The sequence below is a fragment of the Rhinatrema bivittatum genome, chromosome 1 (genome assembly GCF_901001135.1).
Source record: "Rhinatrema bivittatum chromosome 1, aRhiBiv1.1, whole genome shotgun sequence".
Lineage (NCBI taxonomy): Eukaryota > Metazoa > Chordata > Amphibia > Gymnophiona > Rhinatrematidae > Rhinatrema > Rhinatrema bivittatum.
Window position 1 is genome coordinate 367,070,956 of NC_042615.1, and position 17,216 is coordinate 367,088,171.

Consider the following 17,216-nt stretch of genomic DNA (forward strand, 5'->3'; position numbering starts at 1 on the left):
AGTCATCATCATCAAAAAATGTTTCTGGGGCAGTTATGACCCCAATATCCTCCACAATAAAGAGTGGCAAAGAATTCATTTAAAGGTAGATTTTAAAAAATACACGCGCGTCCATGTGTGCGCAGTTCCCCGTGCACACACATGGACGTGGCTATTTTGTAACATGCGCGCGTCAGCGCACACATGCTATAAAATACCGGTCCCGTGCACACATGCCTCCGCGTGCGCATGTGTAGACGAATGTCCTTCTCTGCGCACCGGGGGGGGGGGAGGATTTTAGAAACATTTTGCACAGTGATGCAATCGGGCCTCCCCCAGATCCCAATTAAGGAGCGGACTGGGAGGGAACTTTCCTTTCTCACAGGACAAGCAGGATGGTTGTCCTCACAAATGGGTGACATCGAGGATGGAGCCCACCACGGAAAACTTCTGTCAAAGTTTAAACAGAACTTTGACTGGCCCCTACTGGGCATGCCCAGCAAGGCACTGACCCTGCAGCCAGCAGGGGTCTCCCTTCAGTCTTCTTTTTTCCGCGCAGCAGTTGCCACGCGGTGAAAGGAGCTCTCTTACCACGTTCCTGACAGGAATTCGGTATTTTTCTTTCCGAAGAAAATTTGCCCCTCAGGGGTCTCCCTTCGACAAATTTTTGTCACCTCCGCGGAAACCGGTAAATTTTTTGCCTTTTCTCTTCGACTACCGTCGAAGGCCCTTGAGGCCTGTTGGCAATTACCGAGCCCGCGACTAAATTTGGCCTTAAGCCATGGCGACGGGGTTCCGTCGATGCCCGGATTGTACCCGGACTATGTCAATCACAGACCCCCATAGGGTTTGTGTTTTGTGTTTGGGTAGTGAGCATGATGTCCTGACTTGCACCAAATGTGCCCTAATGACACCTAAGGGTCGCAAAGCCAGGATGGAGAAGATGGGGCTCCTCTTCCATGCACCCACCCCAACGCCATCGATAGCATCGACGTCATCGGAACCGGCACCGTCGAAGTTGCACCACCATCGTCAACCCTCCGGTGACCGTCCACCATCGATGACTTCTCGGCCGTCGACTCCTGTCCCCTCCCCAGATGAGCGAGGAGACCGGAAGGACAAGCATCGCCATCGACGGCACAAGTCTCGGCCTGTCGAGGATCCACAGTCATCGACCTCTGAACAAGCCGAGCCACCGACTAAGAGGCCTCGTTCAGACTTGGCACCGTCCACGTCTCGTTCGCAGGCATCGAGGAAACCCTCACCCTCTCGGGGTGTGGGAGCCGTGATTCCACCGGTTACGGTGGTCCCTCCGGCTCTGCCTCAGCCTCCCTCTCCCGTCGAGCCGGGTATTGTTACCCCTGGTCTCCGGGCAGAACTGGACTGGCTGGTCCAGGAGGCCATCGAGAAAGCGATGCAAAGATTCCAACCTCCATTGGCACCGTCTCCGGCACCGATTCCGGCACCGCCACCGGCATCGACCCCGGCACCGACTCCGCCACCGAGGAAGGAACCGACCACCGAACCTTTGGTGGAAGCGCTGGCACCGCTACTACAACGTATGGAGGCACTTGTACATGCCCTCCCATCGATAATTCCAGTAGCACCGACAGCGCCATCGGCTCCGACTGGATTTTCATCGGCGGGAGAAACACCGTTCCTGATTCCCCCTTCCGGGGTGGTCCCATCGGTGCCTTCTCGAATATCTCCACCGATTTATCCTTTGGCTCCATCGGTTCCAAGACCGGCACCGACTCCATCGGCAGCACCGAAACCCTCGATGCCGTTCCCAGTACCGATTGTACCACCGGTTCCTCCAAGGTTTCCTTCGATGCCTTCGGATCCTCAACCAGGTCCATCGGGGCTTCAACCCCCAAGTGATCCCTATGATACCTGGGGTGATGATACATCTTCTGACACAGATTTACCATCACCGCCTTCTCCTACAGAGAGTAGAAAAAGATCTCCTCCAGAGGATCTCTCCGTTATTAATTTTGTAAAGGAGATGTCCGAAATTGTACCTTTTCAGCTGCAATCTGAGACCGATGACAGACACCAGATGATGGAACTGCTTCAATTTTTGGACGCTCCAAAAATCATCGCTTCCATCCCCATTCACCAGGTGTTTCTCGATCTCTTAAAGAAAAACTGGGAATCTCCTTCATCTGTATCACCAGTTAACAAGAAGGCTGACTCCACATACCTCGTCCAGTCAGCACCAGGCTTTCAAAAGCCTCAACTGGATCATCGCTCTGTTGTGGTGGAGTCCGCACAAAGAAAAGCCAAGCGTCTCAAGCCACACTCCTCCACTCCGCCGGTCAAGGACAATAAATTCCTAGACAGTGTGGGACGGAAAGTGTACCATGGAGCTATGCTGATTTCTCGCATAGCCTCATATCAACTCTACATGACGCAATATAACAGAGCCATCCTTAAACAGATGCAAGATTTTGCTGACACATTACCTGACCAATACCAGCCACAGCTTCAGGCCCTTCTTAATAAAGGATTTGAAGCGGGGAAGCACGAGATCAGAACGGCTTATGACATCTTCGATGCCTCCACAAAGGTTTCAGCTACTGCCATCTCGGCCAGACGTTGGGCTTGGTTAAAATCATCCAACCTTCGCCCAGAGGTCCAGGATCGTTTAGCGGATTTACCCTGCTTAGGGGACAATTTGTTTGGAGAACAAATTCAGCAAATAGTAGCTGAATTGAAAGATCACCACGAGACGTTGAAACAACTTTCTTCTGTTCCGTCTGAGGTTTCCTCCAAACAACCACTTAAGAAGGACTCTAAGAAGTCGTTCTTTCGGCCACGCCGTTACTGCCCTCCATCGGCCAGGCCTCGTCCAGCTCGATCCTCTACTAGGCCTCAGCCGCGTCAGCCTAGGAAACAAAGGCCTACTGTAGCCCCTCCTCCTGGGCCTGCGGTTGGCCTTTGACTCCCCTGTAGAGAACACATGCCAAACCCCTCTTCCAGACATTCCTGTAGGAGGTCGACTGTACCATTTTCTACAACCTTGGTTGCAGATCACCTCAGATCAGTGGGTACTAACAATTATCGCACAGGGTTACCACCTCAACTTCATAACTCTTCCGGCAGACTCCCCGCCTCTTCAAGCGTGGAGTCTATCCACCCATTTGGCTCAATTACAACAGGAAGTGTCTCTTCTTCTGCAATCAAATGCTATAGAACCCGTTCCTCCCTCTCAACGAGGCAAGGGATTCTATTCCAGATACTTCCTAATACCAAAGAAATCAGGGGGGACTACGTCCCATTTTGGACCTTCGAGCCCTCAACAAATACCTTCAAAAAGAGAAGTTCAAAATGGTAACCCTAGGCGCGCTGCTCCCTCTGCTACAAAGGGGGGATTGGCTGTGCTCTCTCGACCTCAAGGACGCTTATACCCACATTGCGATCACACAATCCCATCGCAAATATCTGCGGTTTCTCGTAGGCCACGACCATTATCAATACCGTGTCCTACCTTTCGGTCTGGCTTCTGCCCCACGAGTCTTTACCAAATGTCTCGTAGTGGTAGCAGCATTCTTAAGGAAGGAAGGTGTCCACGTCTACCCCTACCTGGACGATTGGCTAATCAGGGCCTCCACCCAACAGATAGCTCAATCCTCCCTAAAATTGACAATTCAAACACTCCTTTCCTTAGGGTTTCTTGTCAATTACGAGAAATCTTGCTTAGTCCCGTCTCAAACCTTATTCTTCATTGGAGCAGACTTGGACACCTTACAGGCAAAGGCTTACCTTCCTCTTCAGAGGGTCCACACCCTAATGTCCCTGGCTCGCCAGCTCCAGTCTCAGAACACTGCCACGGCTCGCCAGTTCCTCATTCTCCTAGGACACATGGCATCCTCGGTTCAAGTCACTCCCATGACCCGACTAGCCATGAGAGTAACACAATGGACTCTACGACACCAATGGATTCAAGCTTTTCAGCCTCTGTCCTCCATAGTCACAGTCACACAAGCGCTGCGCCTATCCTTAAACTGGTGGACGACTCAGGTCAACCTCCTTCAGGGCTTACCTTTTCTTCCACCGGATCCGCAAGTAATCCTAACCACCGACGCTTCTCACATCGGTTGGGGAGCCCATGTGGACGACTTTCAAACCCAAGGGTTATGGTCCAAAGAGGAAGCCGAACACCAGATAAATTTCCTGGAACTTCGAGCAATCCGCTATGCGCTCCGCACTTTCAAAGATCATCTCTTTCATCAGATAATCTTAATCCAGACGGACAACCAAGTGGCCATGTGGTACATAAACAAGCAGGGAGGCACAGGCTCCTTCCTTCTGTGTCAGGAAGCTGCGCAGATCTGGGCGGAAGCCCTCTCCCACTCCATGTACCTCAGGGCCACTTACCTGCCGGGAGTAGACAATGTATTGGCAGACCAGCTGAGCCGTGTCTTCCACCCACACGAGTGGTCACTCGATCCTCTGGTAACGACCTCTCTGTTTCACAAGTGGGGTTCTCCCCGCATAGACCTCTTTGCGTCCCCTCAGAACCACAAAGTGGACGATTACTGCTCTCTCATTCGGAGCCAGCACTCTCGGCCGAGGGATGCATTCTCCCTCAAGTGGACAACCGGTCTGCTCTATGCATTCCCTCCACTCCCTCTTGTGTCAAAGACTCTCGTGAAGCTACGCCAGGACGGAGGAACCATGATCCTGATAGCACCTTACTGGCCACGCCAAGTATGGTTTCCAATACTCCAGGATCTCTCCATCCGCAGGCACATTCCTCTGGGAAAGGACCCGCATCTGCTCACTCAAAACGACGGATGCCTCCTCCATCCCAACCTCCAAGCCTTGTCCCTGACGGCATGGATGTTGAAAGGTTAGTCCTTCAACCATTTAACCTTTCAGATTCCGTTTCTCGAGTCCTGATAGCTTCACGAAAGCCTTCCACAAGAAAGTCTTACTCATACAAATGGAAAAGGTACACATCATGGTGCACTTCTCAGTCCCTTGATCCCCTTTCCTGTCCAATCTCCAAATTCTTGGACTATTTATGGCATCTCTCTGAATCAGGTCTTAAAACCTCTTCTATCAGAATGCATGTCAGTGCGGTAGCCGCCTTCCATAAGGGTATTGGGGGTAATCCTATTTCAGTGCAACCCCTAGTAACACGCTTTCTTAAGGGCTTACTCCATCTAAAGCCACCCTTGCGTCCTCCGGCCCCATCCTGGGACCTTAACCTGGTTCTTGGTCGTCTAATGAAACCTCCTTTCGAACCTCTGCACTCCTGTGACTTGAAATATCTCACTTGGAAAGTGTTATTCCTTTGGCTGTTACTTCAGCTCGCAGGGTTAGTGAATTACAGGCCCTAGTTACCTATCCGCCTTACACTAAGCTCCTGCAGGACCGGGCGGTACTCCGCACTCACCCTAAATTTTTACCTAAGGTAGTTTCGGAGTTTCATATCAATCAATCTATCGTACTACCTATCTTTTTTCCCAGGCCCCACTCCAACTCTGGAGAGCAGACCCTGCATACCCTAGACTGTAAACGGGCTCTAGCTTTTTACCTAGACCGTACAGTTTCCCACAGGAAGAGCACTCAATTATTCGTCTCTTTCCATCCTAATAAGTTGGGACAACCTGTGGGTAAGCAGGCTCTTTCTTCCTGGTTGGCGGACTGCATTTCTTTTTGCTATGAGCAAGCTGGCATTCCTTTTCAAGACCGTGTTAAAGCACACTCTGTGAGGGCCATGGCAACGTCAGTAGCACACCTTCGTTCGGTGCCGCTTCCTGACATCTGCAAAGCTGCAACCTGGAGTTCTCTCCATACCTTTGCAGCCCACTATTGTTTGGACAAAGCTGGAAGACAGGACTCCATCTTCGGCCAATCTGTCTTGCGTAACCTTTTTCCAACTTGATGTACCAACACCCTTCCACCTTCCCGGTAGGGTGCGGATGCCCTTTCCCAAATTTTTCCTCAGTTGTTGTGCCTGCTGCACACCGTTGGGTACATTTGGTGCAAGTCGGGACATCCTCAGCTCGGTACTCACCCATTTGTGAGGACAACCATCCTGCTTGTCCTGTGAGAAAGCAAATGTTGCTTACCTGATGTAACAGGTGTTCTCACAGGACAGCAGGATGTTAGTCCTCACGAAACCCGCCCGCCTCCCCGCGGTGTTGGGTTCGTTTTATTTTTACTTTCTAGGCACTGCCTGTAGCTTTGAAAATCAGACTGAAGGGAGACCCCTGCTGGCTGCATGGTCAGTGCCTTGCTGGGCATGCCCAGTAGGGGCCAGTCAAAGTTCTGTTTAAACTTTGACAGAAGTTTTCCGTGGTGGGCTCCATCCTCGATGTCACCCATTTGTGAGGACTAACATCCTGCTGTCCTGTGAGAACACCTGTTACATCAGGTAAGCAACATTTGCTATCCCTAACCCTACCCTTCCTACCTCATCCCCTCTGCTCCCCGACCCCTAAACCTACCCTAACTAATCTATTTTTTTTTATTTTTGAACTTACCTGCTCCTTTGAGCAGTAGTAAGTTCCACGCGCCAGAAGGCGGCTGGCAAGTGCTTCCCCGGGACAGCGGCTAATGGTACTGTCCTGGCCTGCCCCCTCCCTTCCCTGCCCAGACCACGCCCCCACCCGCCCCTTTTGCAGGGCCCGGCACTCCTGCGTGTAATGGGGTTTACGTGTGTGCCTGGGCCTGTTCAAAAATACACGCAGTGAGTGTAAAGCCCGGCCACGTGTGTAACCCACGGTTTTTATGGGCGTAGCTCTTTTGAAATCAGGCTGTTAGTTTTTCTGCTATTTCCTTGTTTTCCTTGAGAATGCCTTTGACCCCCTCATTAATCTAGCAGCCCAACTGACTCCCTCATTGACTGTTTGCTTCGAATATACTTGAGAAAGTTTTTATTCCGTCTATGGCAAGCATCTTTTCAAATTTTCTCTTAGCCTGCTTTTTTACATCCAACTTGCCAGTGCTTATGCTCTTCCCTATTTTCCTCATTTGGGTCTGCTTTGCATTTTATGACTGCACAGGAATCGGAATGGTGTGGGTCACCATGGCCATGGACCTACTAACATTTCGACCAACCTGGTATCAGCAACTAGGGAGCTTGGTGGGGTAGGGGCGAAGGTTGGTTTATTTGCCCCCCCTCCACCTGCCCCCAAGCAAGAAAAGAGTTCCACTGTTCTTGTTTGACTGATGCCCTTTGGCTTTAATTGCCTCTTTCACCTCACTAGCAGTCATTTGGCTTTACTTCAATTTTTTTTAATGCATGAAATACTAGGGATGTGCAGAGGGACAGCATCCATTGCATTTGGTATTCGTATTCATCAGGGGCAGATACTTGCATTTTTCATTTTATTTATTAAAATGTATTAATCGCCTACCACAGGGAGGCCTAGCGATTTACAGCATTAACATACATAATAAAAACATAAAAAATAACAAATACAATAACACGCGAATTACATATATTTCACAGAAACAGAAATAGTCAATGTCATGTAAATAAAATGAATAATCGATCACCCAAAGTATGTAACAGAATCCTCACATCTGTAGGAATATTTATTCTGCGGGCAGCACTCTAGAATATGTTGTATGCACGCTGGAGAAGATGCTCTTTCAATAACTGTCTGAATTTTTTTGCATCATCCAAAGACCTGAGCTCAAATGGAATGAGATTCCATTGTGTTGGCGCAGCAATGGAAAAAGAGGTCTCACGAGTACTATATAAGTGAACAGAAGGAACTTCTAGCAGATTCAATTGAGAAGAACGTAAGCATCTTACTGGTTTATAAATGCGGCAAGGGGGGCCCCCGATATGTTCATGCATTCATTCTTATTCGTTTCCCAGCTAAAATTGAATTAACAACAACCCCCACACTCCTGTCCCCCCCAAGACTTACCAAAACTCCCTGGAGGTCCAGCGGGTGGTCCAGGAGCCATCTCCTGCACTCATGCCGTTGGCAGCCAGTAATCAAAAAGGCGCCGATAGCCTTTGCCCTTACTATGTCACAGGCGCCGGCCATCCTTTGCTCCTACCATGTGACAGGGGCCGACCAATGGCACCGGTAGCCCCTGTGATATAAGGTCAAAGGCTATTGGCACCATTTTGAATACCGGCAGCTGACGGCGTGAGTGCAGGAGGTGGCTCCCGGACCCCCCGCTGGACCACCAGGGAGTTTTAGTAAGTCTTGGGGGGAGTCAGGAGGGTGGGGGTTTGTTTAAATTTGCTCCTTTAGATGGCCGAATAATTCGGTGAAGATCCGTTGTATTCATGGGGAATCGCGATACATTTTGCTTCCCCACGAATACAACAAATATGGCCCTATACGTTGCGGATTACCAAAACGTTGGAAATGAATGCACACCCCTATGAAATACATTTTGTCTGGGCCTCAAGGATGGTCATTATAAACAATTTCCACACCTCCTGCAAGTTTTTAACCTTGTGAATTATTCCTTTTAGATTTTTTTCCTAACAAATATTCACATTTTATCAAAATCTCTCTTTTTAGAGTTAAATGCTACTGCAGTAGTTTTCCTTCATATTCGCTCTCCAGTAATTATGTCAAATTCAATTGCATTATGATCATTATTGCCAAGTACATTCAGCACCTTTATCTCTTGCACCAGGTCCTGTGTTCTACTAAGAACTAGATCAAATATAGTTCCCCCTCTCATTGGTTTCATGACCAACTGCTGCATGAAGCAGTCATTGAGGGCCTCTAGGACCTCTCTTGCATGTCCTGGTATGACTTTTAATCAATCAATACTCAGGAAATTGAAGTCTCCCATTATTATTCTGTTGCCAATTTTACTAGCCATTGTTAGCATTTTACATTCCGTTTCCTCATTCTAGCCAGGTGGGTGCTAATGTACCTCCACTATCTTACTCTTCCCTTTTACCTTTGGAATTTCTATCCATAGGGATTCCAGAGTGCACTTTGTTTCCTGCAAAACCTTTATCCTGTTTGACTCTATGTCATCCTTATTAGATAGTGCCACCCTTCCACCAATTATATCTGCCTTGTTGGTTTTCTCTTCTCCAAGCTGAAAAGTGCTAACCTGTTAAACCTTTCTTCATAAGGAAGCAGTTCCATCCTCTTTATCATTTTTTTGCCCTTATACTGTATACATATTTCCAAGATGGGGCAACCAGAAAAGCACATTATAATGTTCTTATGTTTAAATATTTTCTGCTGAATCTGCTGTTCAGCTGTTCATTCTACATGAATATTATGAGGATAACTTTCAAAACTACTTGCATGCTCCCAGTTACATGTGTATATAGGCTCATGCAAATTTACAATTGTATTTTATAATCTGAGTGCAATCAATATATGCAGATTATAATACAAGGACATATGCACATAGACATACTCACGAAGGTAAAAACTGTGAGCTGCACAGATTTGGACTTATCCAAATAAGTACTGACATTTATCTGGATAAGTTCTGATTTATCCAGATAAGTAGTGCTTCTCAGACTTATCTGATAAGTTACTAAAGGGGTCATTTTCGTAGCGTATCGCATGCGAAAAGGGACTTTTTGCGTGCGATACCTAGATTGGGGCGGGTTCTGGGCGGCGTCAGCACCGGAAGGGGAGGAGTTGGGGCGGCACTGGGGCGGATACCGCAAAGATATTGCTGACAGAGAAAAGGTAAGGACCCTTTTCGCTGCCAGTAGCGCACCCAGAAGCACCACCTTTTACATTGGCACTGTTGGGTACGAAAGCCGGCAGCGATTGCACCGCGCCCCCGCCCCTCCCCCCCCTGTAACTGCCGGATTCTCTGTGACCTTAGAAAATCCAGGCCTAAGTAGTGCCTGTTTCTACTTAGTCAGATAATTCGGAATTTAGCCAGATAAGTGTATGCAAATGATATACCTGCATATATGTACTTCAAATTTTAAAGGGATATGCGAGTAGATTTTACTCAACGTTATTTAAACGCATTTACCCCCCCCATAAGTCGGCATTTACATGTATGTCAGCGGATTTTCTAACATGCGCATGGCAATGAACTAACCAGTTTTACCAGTTTGTCTGTTAGTTTGCCCAGTCCATCTGCAGCTTGGGAAGACCCTCCTGGCTCTTCAGCCTGAAATCCTCCCATTTCACCCGTTTCACTTTTATGTTTACGATCACTTAATCTCAATATTGAGCAGGAGCAAGTATACATGAGTAAAATGTCATATTTACATGCAGAAATTGCTTATGGTGTGCCATGGGAATCTCCTTCCTTTGCAACCAGGAAAGTGTGCCAAGACCGAATTGACCAGTGCACTGAATCTCAGGCTTCAGACAAAAGCATTCTGCTTCCTGCTGCAACCCCTCCCTTCCCAGGCAGCACGCAGGGAACAAGCGGGGAAGGGGTGAGGCTGAGTGGACAGAGCCCAGAGCAAATCAAAGAAGAGCAACTCAGCTTCATATTCAGGCTCTCGCTTTCTCTCTCTCCTGTCATTTCCCCTCTCCTTCTGTCCTGTGTAGGGAACAGGAGTAGGTGAGCCTAGAGCAGGCAAAACAGATCTACTCTGCTGCCTAATCCAGCGCCCCCCAACTCATTATTGTTTCTCTCTCCCTTCCTATTATATATGAGCAGAAACTACTGTTCCAGCCCTTCCCTCTCCTGCCCCCCCCTGGCAAAAGAAAGCATATGGAGGGTGGGAGGATTGCGGGAGAGGAGGAACTGGGGCAGAAGAAGGAGAAGGTCTCTTCATCATCCTGATATGTGAATTCCAGCCCCCCTTCTCCTTTCCCCTAGGGGCTACCTGAGCCAGCAGGGTCAGGAAAGGAGGAGAGCTGAAGCACAAAGAACTCCACCTCACACCTTTGATTTATGGGGAGGGAGAGGTGAATGCTGAAAGTGGAGTGAGAGGGTCCGGTTGAATGCTGTGGGAGGGGAGAATGCTGTAAGAGGTGGGAAATGAGACAGTAGAAGGCCATCTCCTCCCCATGCCCTGGAAATCAGCAATGCAAACCTGGACTGTTTGGCAATTGTTTCCTCCCAAGGTCCATGGTAGTAGGGAGGATGATAAAAGAGCTAGCGGTGGTGTTAGAGTGGGGCAGAAGTGGTGATAGAGGGAGTGTGTGTGTGTGTGTATGAGAGAGAGAGAGAGACAGTCAGAGGTGGTGAAGGATGCGGGAGGGAGGGTGACAGAGAGCCCTAGGTGGTAATAGTGAGGGTGATAGCAAGCCAGAGGTGCTGATGGGGGTATGGAGGGGATAAGAGAGAAACAGAGTAGGTGGTGATTGATTAGCAGAGGGGGAAGGTTTAAGAGAGAGAGAGAGAGAGAGAGAGGGGGGGGGACATACATACACATAGGTAGTGGGTATGTGAGAGCCAGAAGGTGTGATGGGGAAAGATGTATGAATGAGAGAACCAGAGAAGGATATTTGGGAGGAAGGAAAGGCAAGGTTATGCAAGGAGGTGAACATGATTCTGGGAACAGGGGATTGGATGAGCATGCAGGGATAATTGGGGAATCAGCCTGGAGGAGGTGAGCAGAACCGAATGTTGAGATGGCTTGAGAAGAGGAGGGGATGACTGGAGGGGGAGAAGAAAGTCAGTGTAGGGATGATGGAGAGTGGTAGAAGAGATAGAGAAGTGGCAGCTGCTGGGGGAAGAAGGGAGCCAGAGAACCAGGAGGTGAATGGGGGAGATGGATGGTTGAGAAGGGCAGGTGTTTCAGATTCACCTACCAGAACAAAAGTCTTGTAACCTTGCTCCTCTCCACCCTTTTTACTGGCAGCAGGAAGCAGCACATCTGACCTGTGTGTGTGCCTCCTCTGCCAGGTTCTTGTGTGGGGAGCTATAATCTTGCAGGTCTCGCTGGCCTTGCCTGTTTAGACATCAGAATGAGGCGCACACAGGTAAAACAGAGGGCAAGGTTGCAGGGTTTGTAAGTTCTCTGGATGCATAACTCCCACTGCTTCAGGAGTGCTCTCGTTCCACCGACTGCAGTACTCGGAGTGGGGAGGGGGGCGCTCTCTGCTATGGAGAGTGTCGCTGTGGCTTCAAAAGGGTTGTCGCCAACCACAGTACTCTGATTCGTCGGCCCCAGCCCCCCCCCCCCCCAGGCACTGTTCTTGGTTCCTGCATAGGATGCAGCCAGCACAGAAGCCAACCCCGTCTGCCGGTGGGATGGTGGGAAGGGCCTGGGGTGGCGGAGGATCATGAAAATGTGGTTTGCTAGGCCAAGAGGCTTGAGTAAACTCAAAAGCGTGCCACAAAATAAAAAAAAACAAAACACTGCTCCGAAGATCAGATCTCTCCAGCTATTTGGGTTTTAAACTGTTGTAAAAGTGGATATTTAAGAGAGATTTACGGCACTCAAAAATATATTGGCTCTGGTTTGGAAGAAATGTTTGAGGAAAGTAGGAAGAGAAGCTACCATAGATTCTCCCTTATCACCTTCCACTGCATCCAAGAGCCACCCCACAAAAGGGATATTCAGCTTCACACATACATAACTTTTATTCGCCTCCCAGAGCCTCAGGCCCAAATATATTTATTACTCCATCCTAAGACCCTTATAGTCAATGGGAGTGATTTGACACTTTTTTCCTCTTGTAGCTGGGGCTATAGAAATGTTAAGTAATTGTACTGGACACAGGAACAAGCTTTTTTTTTGGCAAGATATTTCTTGGAAATGTTTATTTGGATCTCTAGTAGAGGGAAATGCTATACACTCTACCTTCGTAAAACAAATAGCACTCCTGGCCACATTAAGCTTTAGTGTTACCAAGAACTTGCAAATTCTTTTTCTTCCTATGATTAAAAAAAAAAAAAAAAAAAAAAGTTGCAGGCAGTTACAGCTGATTGAGATTGAGACCCTATTTATAGTCAGTTTGTCTAATAGTGGTGAATAAGTATCTTCCCCTCTCCCCCTGGTTCCCTGTGTTGGAGGTGTAGATTTCCCAGTGGGTTTAAAGGACATTTGGGATAGTGGGATACCTGTTTTATTTAGAGCAGAAAAGATTCCATTGGTGTCCAACCCATGCGATATAGGTCTGTGAAGAGTGCGCCCCTAGTGGTACCTTTGGAGTAGGTGCAGGTCCCCTTTAAATTCCCTAAAGGGAAAGTCTCCACGGGCAGGACCCAGTTAGACAAGAAGAGCTCAGAGGGCGTGACCGGCTTGAGGTGAATAAGAATTGAGACCCAGGTGGGGAGAGACGGGTCCCGTATGCCTCCAGAAGGCAGATCTTGCAGTACTGCTGACCCAACCCAAGATATTGTAAGTAGATGAAGATACTGCGAAGAGGTAGGCAGTCTTGCGTATACCTTGTTTTGTGTTGTAAATAAAGTCTCATTGCATGAATAAGGCTGGAGGCGGGGTGTTTCCTGACTCCAGAGAGTGAAGGTTTGGTCAGCCATCCTCACAAGGTCCAACAGTGTGACAGTGTTACACTGCGTTCAATAGCAGGGCTCCGGCTTCACTGTCCACTGGCCAGCTCTTCTGGTATGAGCCAAAGAAATAAGACCATCACTGAAGCATAGCAATGCAGAATTTGTTTAGTTGCTGCAAAGCAAGACGGCTTGTCCTCCCATCCAGTGGCACGCAACAGCGAAAAGTTTTAAACAGAATACAAGGGAAATGCATCTTTTTTCTGTGGTTATTTATCAAAGCCAAAACACATTTGACAAACATCCTTTTCCCCCTTGCTTTCCTTCCAAGTCCAATTCCTGGAGCAGTCTCTCTCTCTCTCCACTTCAAAGCCTTCACTGGCTCCGCTTTGTCTGCCCTTGGGTTCTTCTCCAGCTAGCATGAAAACAATTACTGCACCAGTCCTGCAGCCCTCGGAGGTTCCTGGCCAGGCCACAGCCCTGCAGTTTGCCTTGCACCTGTTCTCTGGTCTGCTGCCTCGCTCTTCAGGGTCTCAGCAGGACTGAAATAACCCTACCCACGGGTGGACTTTAAGCAGTCTCCCTATACACTTCTCTTCACGTTCTCAGCAAGACTGACTCCATGGTCACAGCTGCACATTGAGTAAATATTGTGCCCCCCCTCACTGTTAATTTCTCTTTAAAAGCAATTTATCAGTACTGACAAAGTTAACGAGGGTTACACTACTCTGACCATCATGTAGGCAGCTTCTCCTGGTGCCAGTTCTATAATTTATACTTGCATCTAATGAGAGGGCCTCGCATAGAAGAGGGGAGTCCCCACAGTTGTTGTCAGATTCTTCTGGCATCCTGGCACTAGAAAACTCACCTGCCTCTCGACTTCTCTTGAAGATCCTAATACAATCCCTTACTGTCAGCTTACGGATAATGGGATTATTTATTCATTTATAAATATTTATATTTAGCCAATAAGCGGACCACCATGCTAAGCTTATTGCAAAATATATTTAAATAAATTATTATAAAAGTTAAATTAAAACACAATCCAAGTTAAAATACATGACACAATAAAACAAACAAGAACAAATATTAAAACATATTCAAGCTAACATCAGCACTATCATTAAACCAGAATGCCAAAGGCTAGCATAAGCTTTTCAGAACAATAAAGCATTCAGCAGCTTATGGAAGATGACAATGCCATCTATAACCTGCACTGGATTAGGAACGGAAGAGCTCTCTGTGCTTAGCCACCCTTTACATAAAAAGCATGATTTTGTTTCTCAGACAATCTAACATTCTGTGAGGATTAAGAGAACAGGTTTACTTAATCATAAGGCAAAGAGGCCTTGTAAATTCAGTTGTAGCATTAATCTATGATGACATTGTCTTATTGCACATTATGCAAAAACCTCTCAATTTTAACACTTCCCTGAAATGTTAGCGATGTGCTGCACCTTATATTAATATCTTTAAAGCCATCTGGGGCTTTCCTACCAGACTAGCATCAGATCCGCAACTTTCCTTTTTCATGAATCAGAGCAAAATATCAAAAGACCTCTCAAGCCATCCTCATGGCTGCATGCTCTAGAACCCATTTCACATACAACCCAATGTACCTCATTCCTTCCAACAGTGCCACAGTTCAAAGCCTTCACCCAAAGTATCCTATATCACAGTGATCTGGAGGAATGAGGTTCTGTGTTCTTCTCTGACCCACCACCAGAACATTCCCTTCTTCTCAAAAGTCAGCTCGTGTTTATTATAAGCAGCGCGGTTCCTCTGGGAGCCGCATAGTCCTCTGGTCAAAAGGGCAACACGGTCTGCTTCACACTGTGGGCTTGGTTCATGGGAACCAAGCTCCACTGCCATCACCTTCCTCAGCTACAGCTGAAGCCACCCGCGGCAATGTTTAAAGCAAGCGTTAGTGTCCCGATTCCATACTTTTACCTTCTTCTTGGGGAGGGCTCCACCACTGGTCCTTTGTGCCCATCTCCTCTGGCTCTGGCAGATCGTCCCCGTTTCTACCCATCCCCCTTTCTTGTATACTCTTCTCATCTAAATTTATCTGGGCTCCCTCCCTGGCTTCTGGCCCACATGGGTAATTAAAGGCCTGGAAGTTTCCGTCCTCCCTGCTTTCAAAAACTTCCTCTCCAGAGCCTCTAAGATTCCTGGGAATTGTAGTTTGCTTCCTATTCTAACTTTCCCTCTGCTGTGGAGGTTTCTTCCAGGCTATATATATATATATATATATACCCATAGCTACTCAATTATGTTGTGAGCTCTTTGGGGAAAGGACTCATATGTAATTTGTTGTAAGATACCCTTGTTTAGTTTATTCTATAAATGCAAAACCTTTTTTTTGTAAACTATTTAATTATTATATTTTTGGCATACAAAAACAGAAACTGACACAACTCTCAGCCAATATAACAAGATTTGGTGCCCACTGAGTTTACATATGTTCTGATGTTCTTATTTACAATGTCAGGATCATAGGATTACATATTAATCAGAATCAAATTCTAAGTGCCATTCTTTACCACACCCATCCAGTAGTGCCCACTGGGCCCTCAGGGTAGTTACTGAGCGCACTTTCAGTCTTCTGAAAACCACTTTTACTGTGTGAGCCACCTGAAAGGTGTCTGCTGCTGAATCTTGCCAAACTGTTAAATAAATGTACTTGTGCCCTGTTTTGTTTTATTTTCTGAGTTTAGCATGCTTCCTTAGCAGTTGGGTAACATTGTTGTTTCTTTGTACAAAAAAAAAGCTTTTTGCACAATAAATGGCAGTTTACTGTATTTTTTCCTGGTGACAGAAGTGTGGGCAAGCATTTGGAGCGTCTTGCACTTAGTTCAAGATGAAATCATGGTGAGGGCATGCTCACTACGCTTCCTCTGGCCAGTTCTAGATCAGGAGAGTGGCTCTGCATTTGGGAGAGAGATAAAAGTGAATATTAAAAGCCTGGTGCGCAAATCAATTAGGGTGTGTGTGCACAAGTAGGGCTTATGCATGCTGACTGAATTTTAAAAGCTGCCCAGACGCACGTGCATCTCCTTCTGCACGCCCGCTACACGCCCCGATTCAGAAAGGGGCGTAATCTGGGTGGGAGGTGGGCATTTCAGGGCATAGCCAAGAGAGATGCACGTAAATACTTATGTGCCTGGGTGCACGCCCAGGTCCAGTGGCACATAACCTTACTTCTGCCATTGATGAGGTGTAAGTTTTAATAAAAATCATTCTTGGCATCTCAGAAGGGTTTGAAGGTTCTGGGTTAACTGTGGGGCGTGTAGGCTGTTAAACCAGGGGGATATGGAGGATCTAGTTCTAAACTGGTGGACGAACTGGTGAAACTGACTATGGTGTGGATACGTGCAGGTTATAAAATTCCCGGACTTATGCAGCTGAAACCCGATTGTCGTGGTTGGGCGCATACAAACTTAAAAGTTGGGTGCACTTGTGTGTGCGCCCAGGCTGCTTTATAACGTGCACGCACATGTGCACGCATGTTATAAAATAGACGTGTGCTGACATATACTTGTTGATCTGGAGTTGGCTTTCGTCACTGCTGATAACTATCGGCATAACACTGTATATGTTTGTCTTAAATCTGTTTTAATATTGGTCTTATTGTATTAATTAGGTATGGCTTTATGTACATTGCTTAGGCCTTTGGTACAAGCGATTAACAAACTGTAATAAATAGAAATACAAATAAATGCATATGTGTGCCCACCCGCCTGTTTGAAAGTTACAGCCAAAATGAGAGTGAAACCTATTGTGAGGATCATAATAGTGCATTATACAATGGAGAATGGGAGCCAGTTTAAAAATCAGCATCAAAGAGATTTATTCAGTTTTGCCAAAATGTGAAGGGACTTTTTTTTTTTTCCTTAACC

At 47.2% G+C, this 17,216-nt stretch overlaps 1 protein-coding gene across 1 annotated transcript in view; it reads left to right on the forward strand.

Annotated features, from left to right (window-relative positions):
- EPHA5 (EPH receptor A5) overlaps positions 1-17,216 on the forward strand; it is a 744,210-nt gene that overhangs the window by 42,484 nt on the left and 684,510 nt on the right. The window lies entirely within an intron of this gene.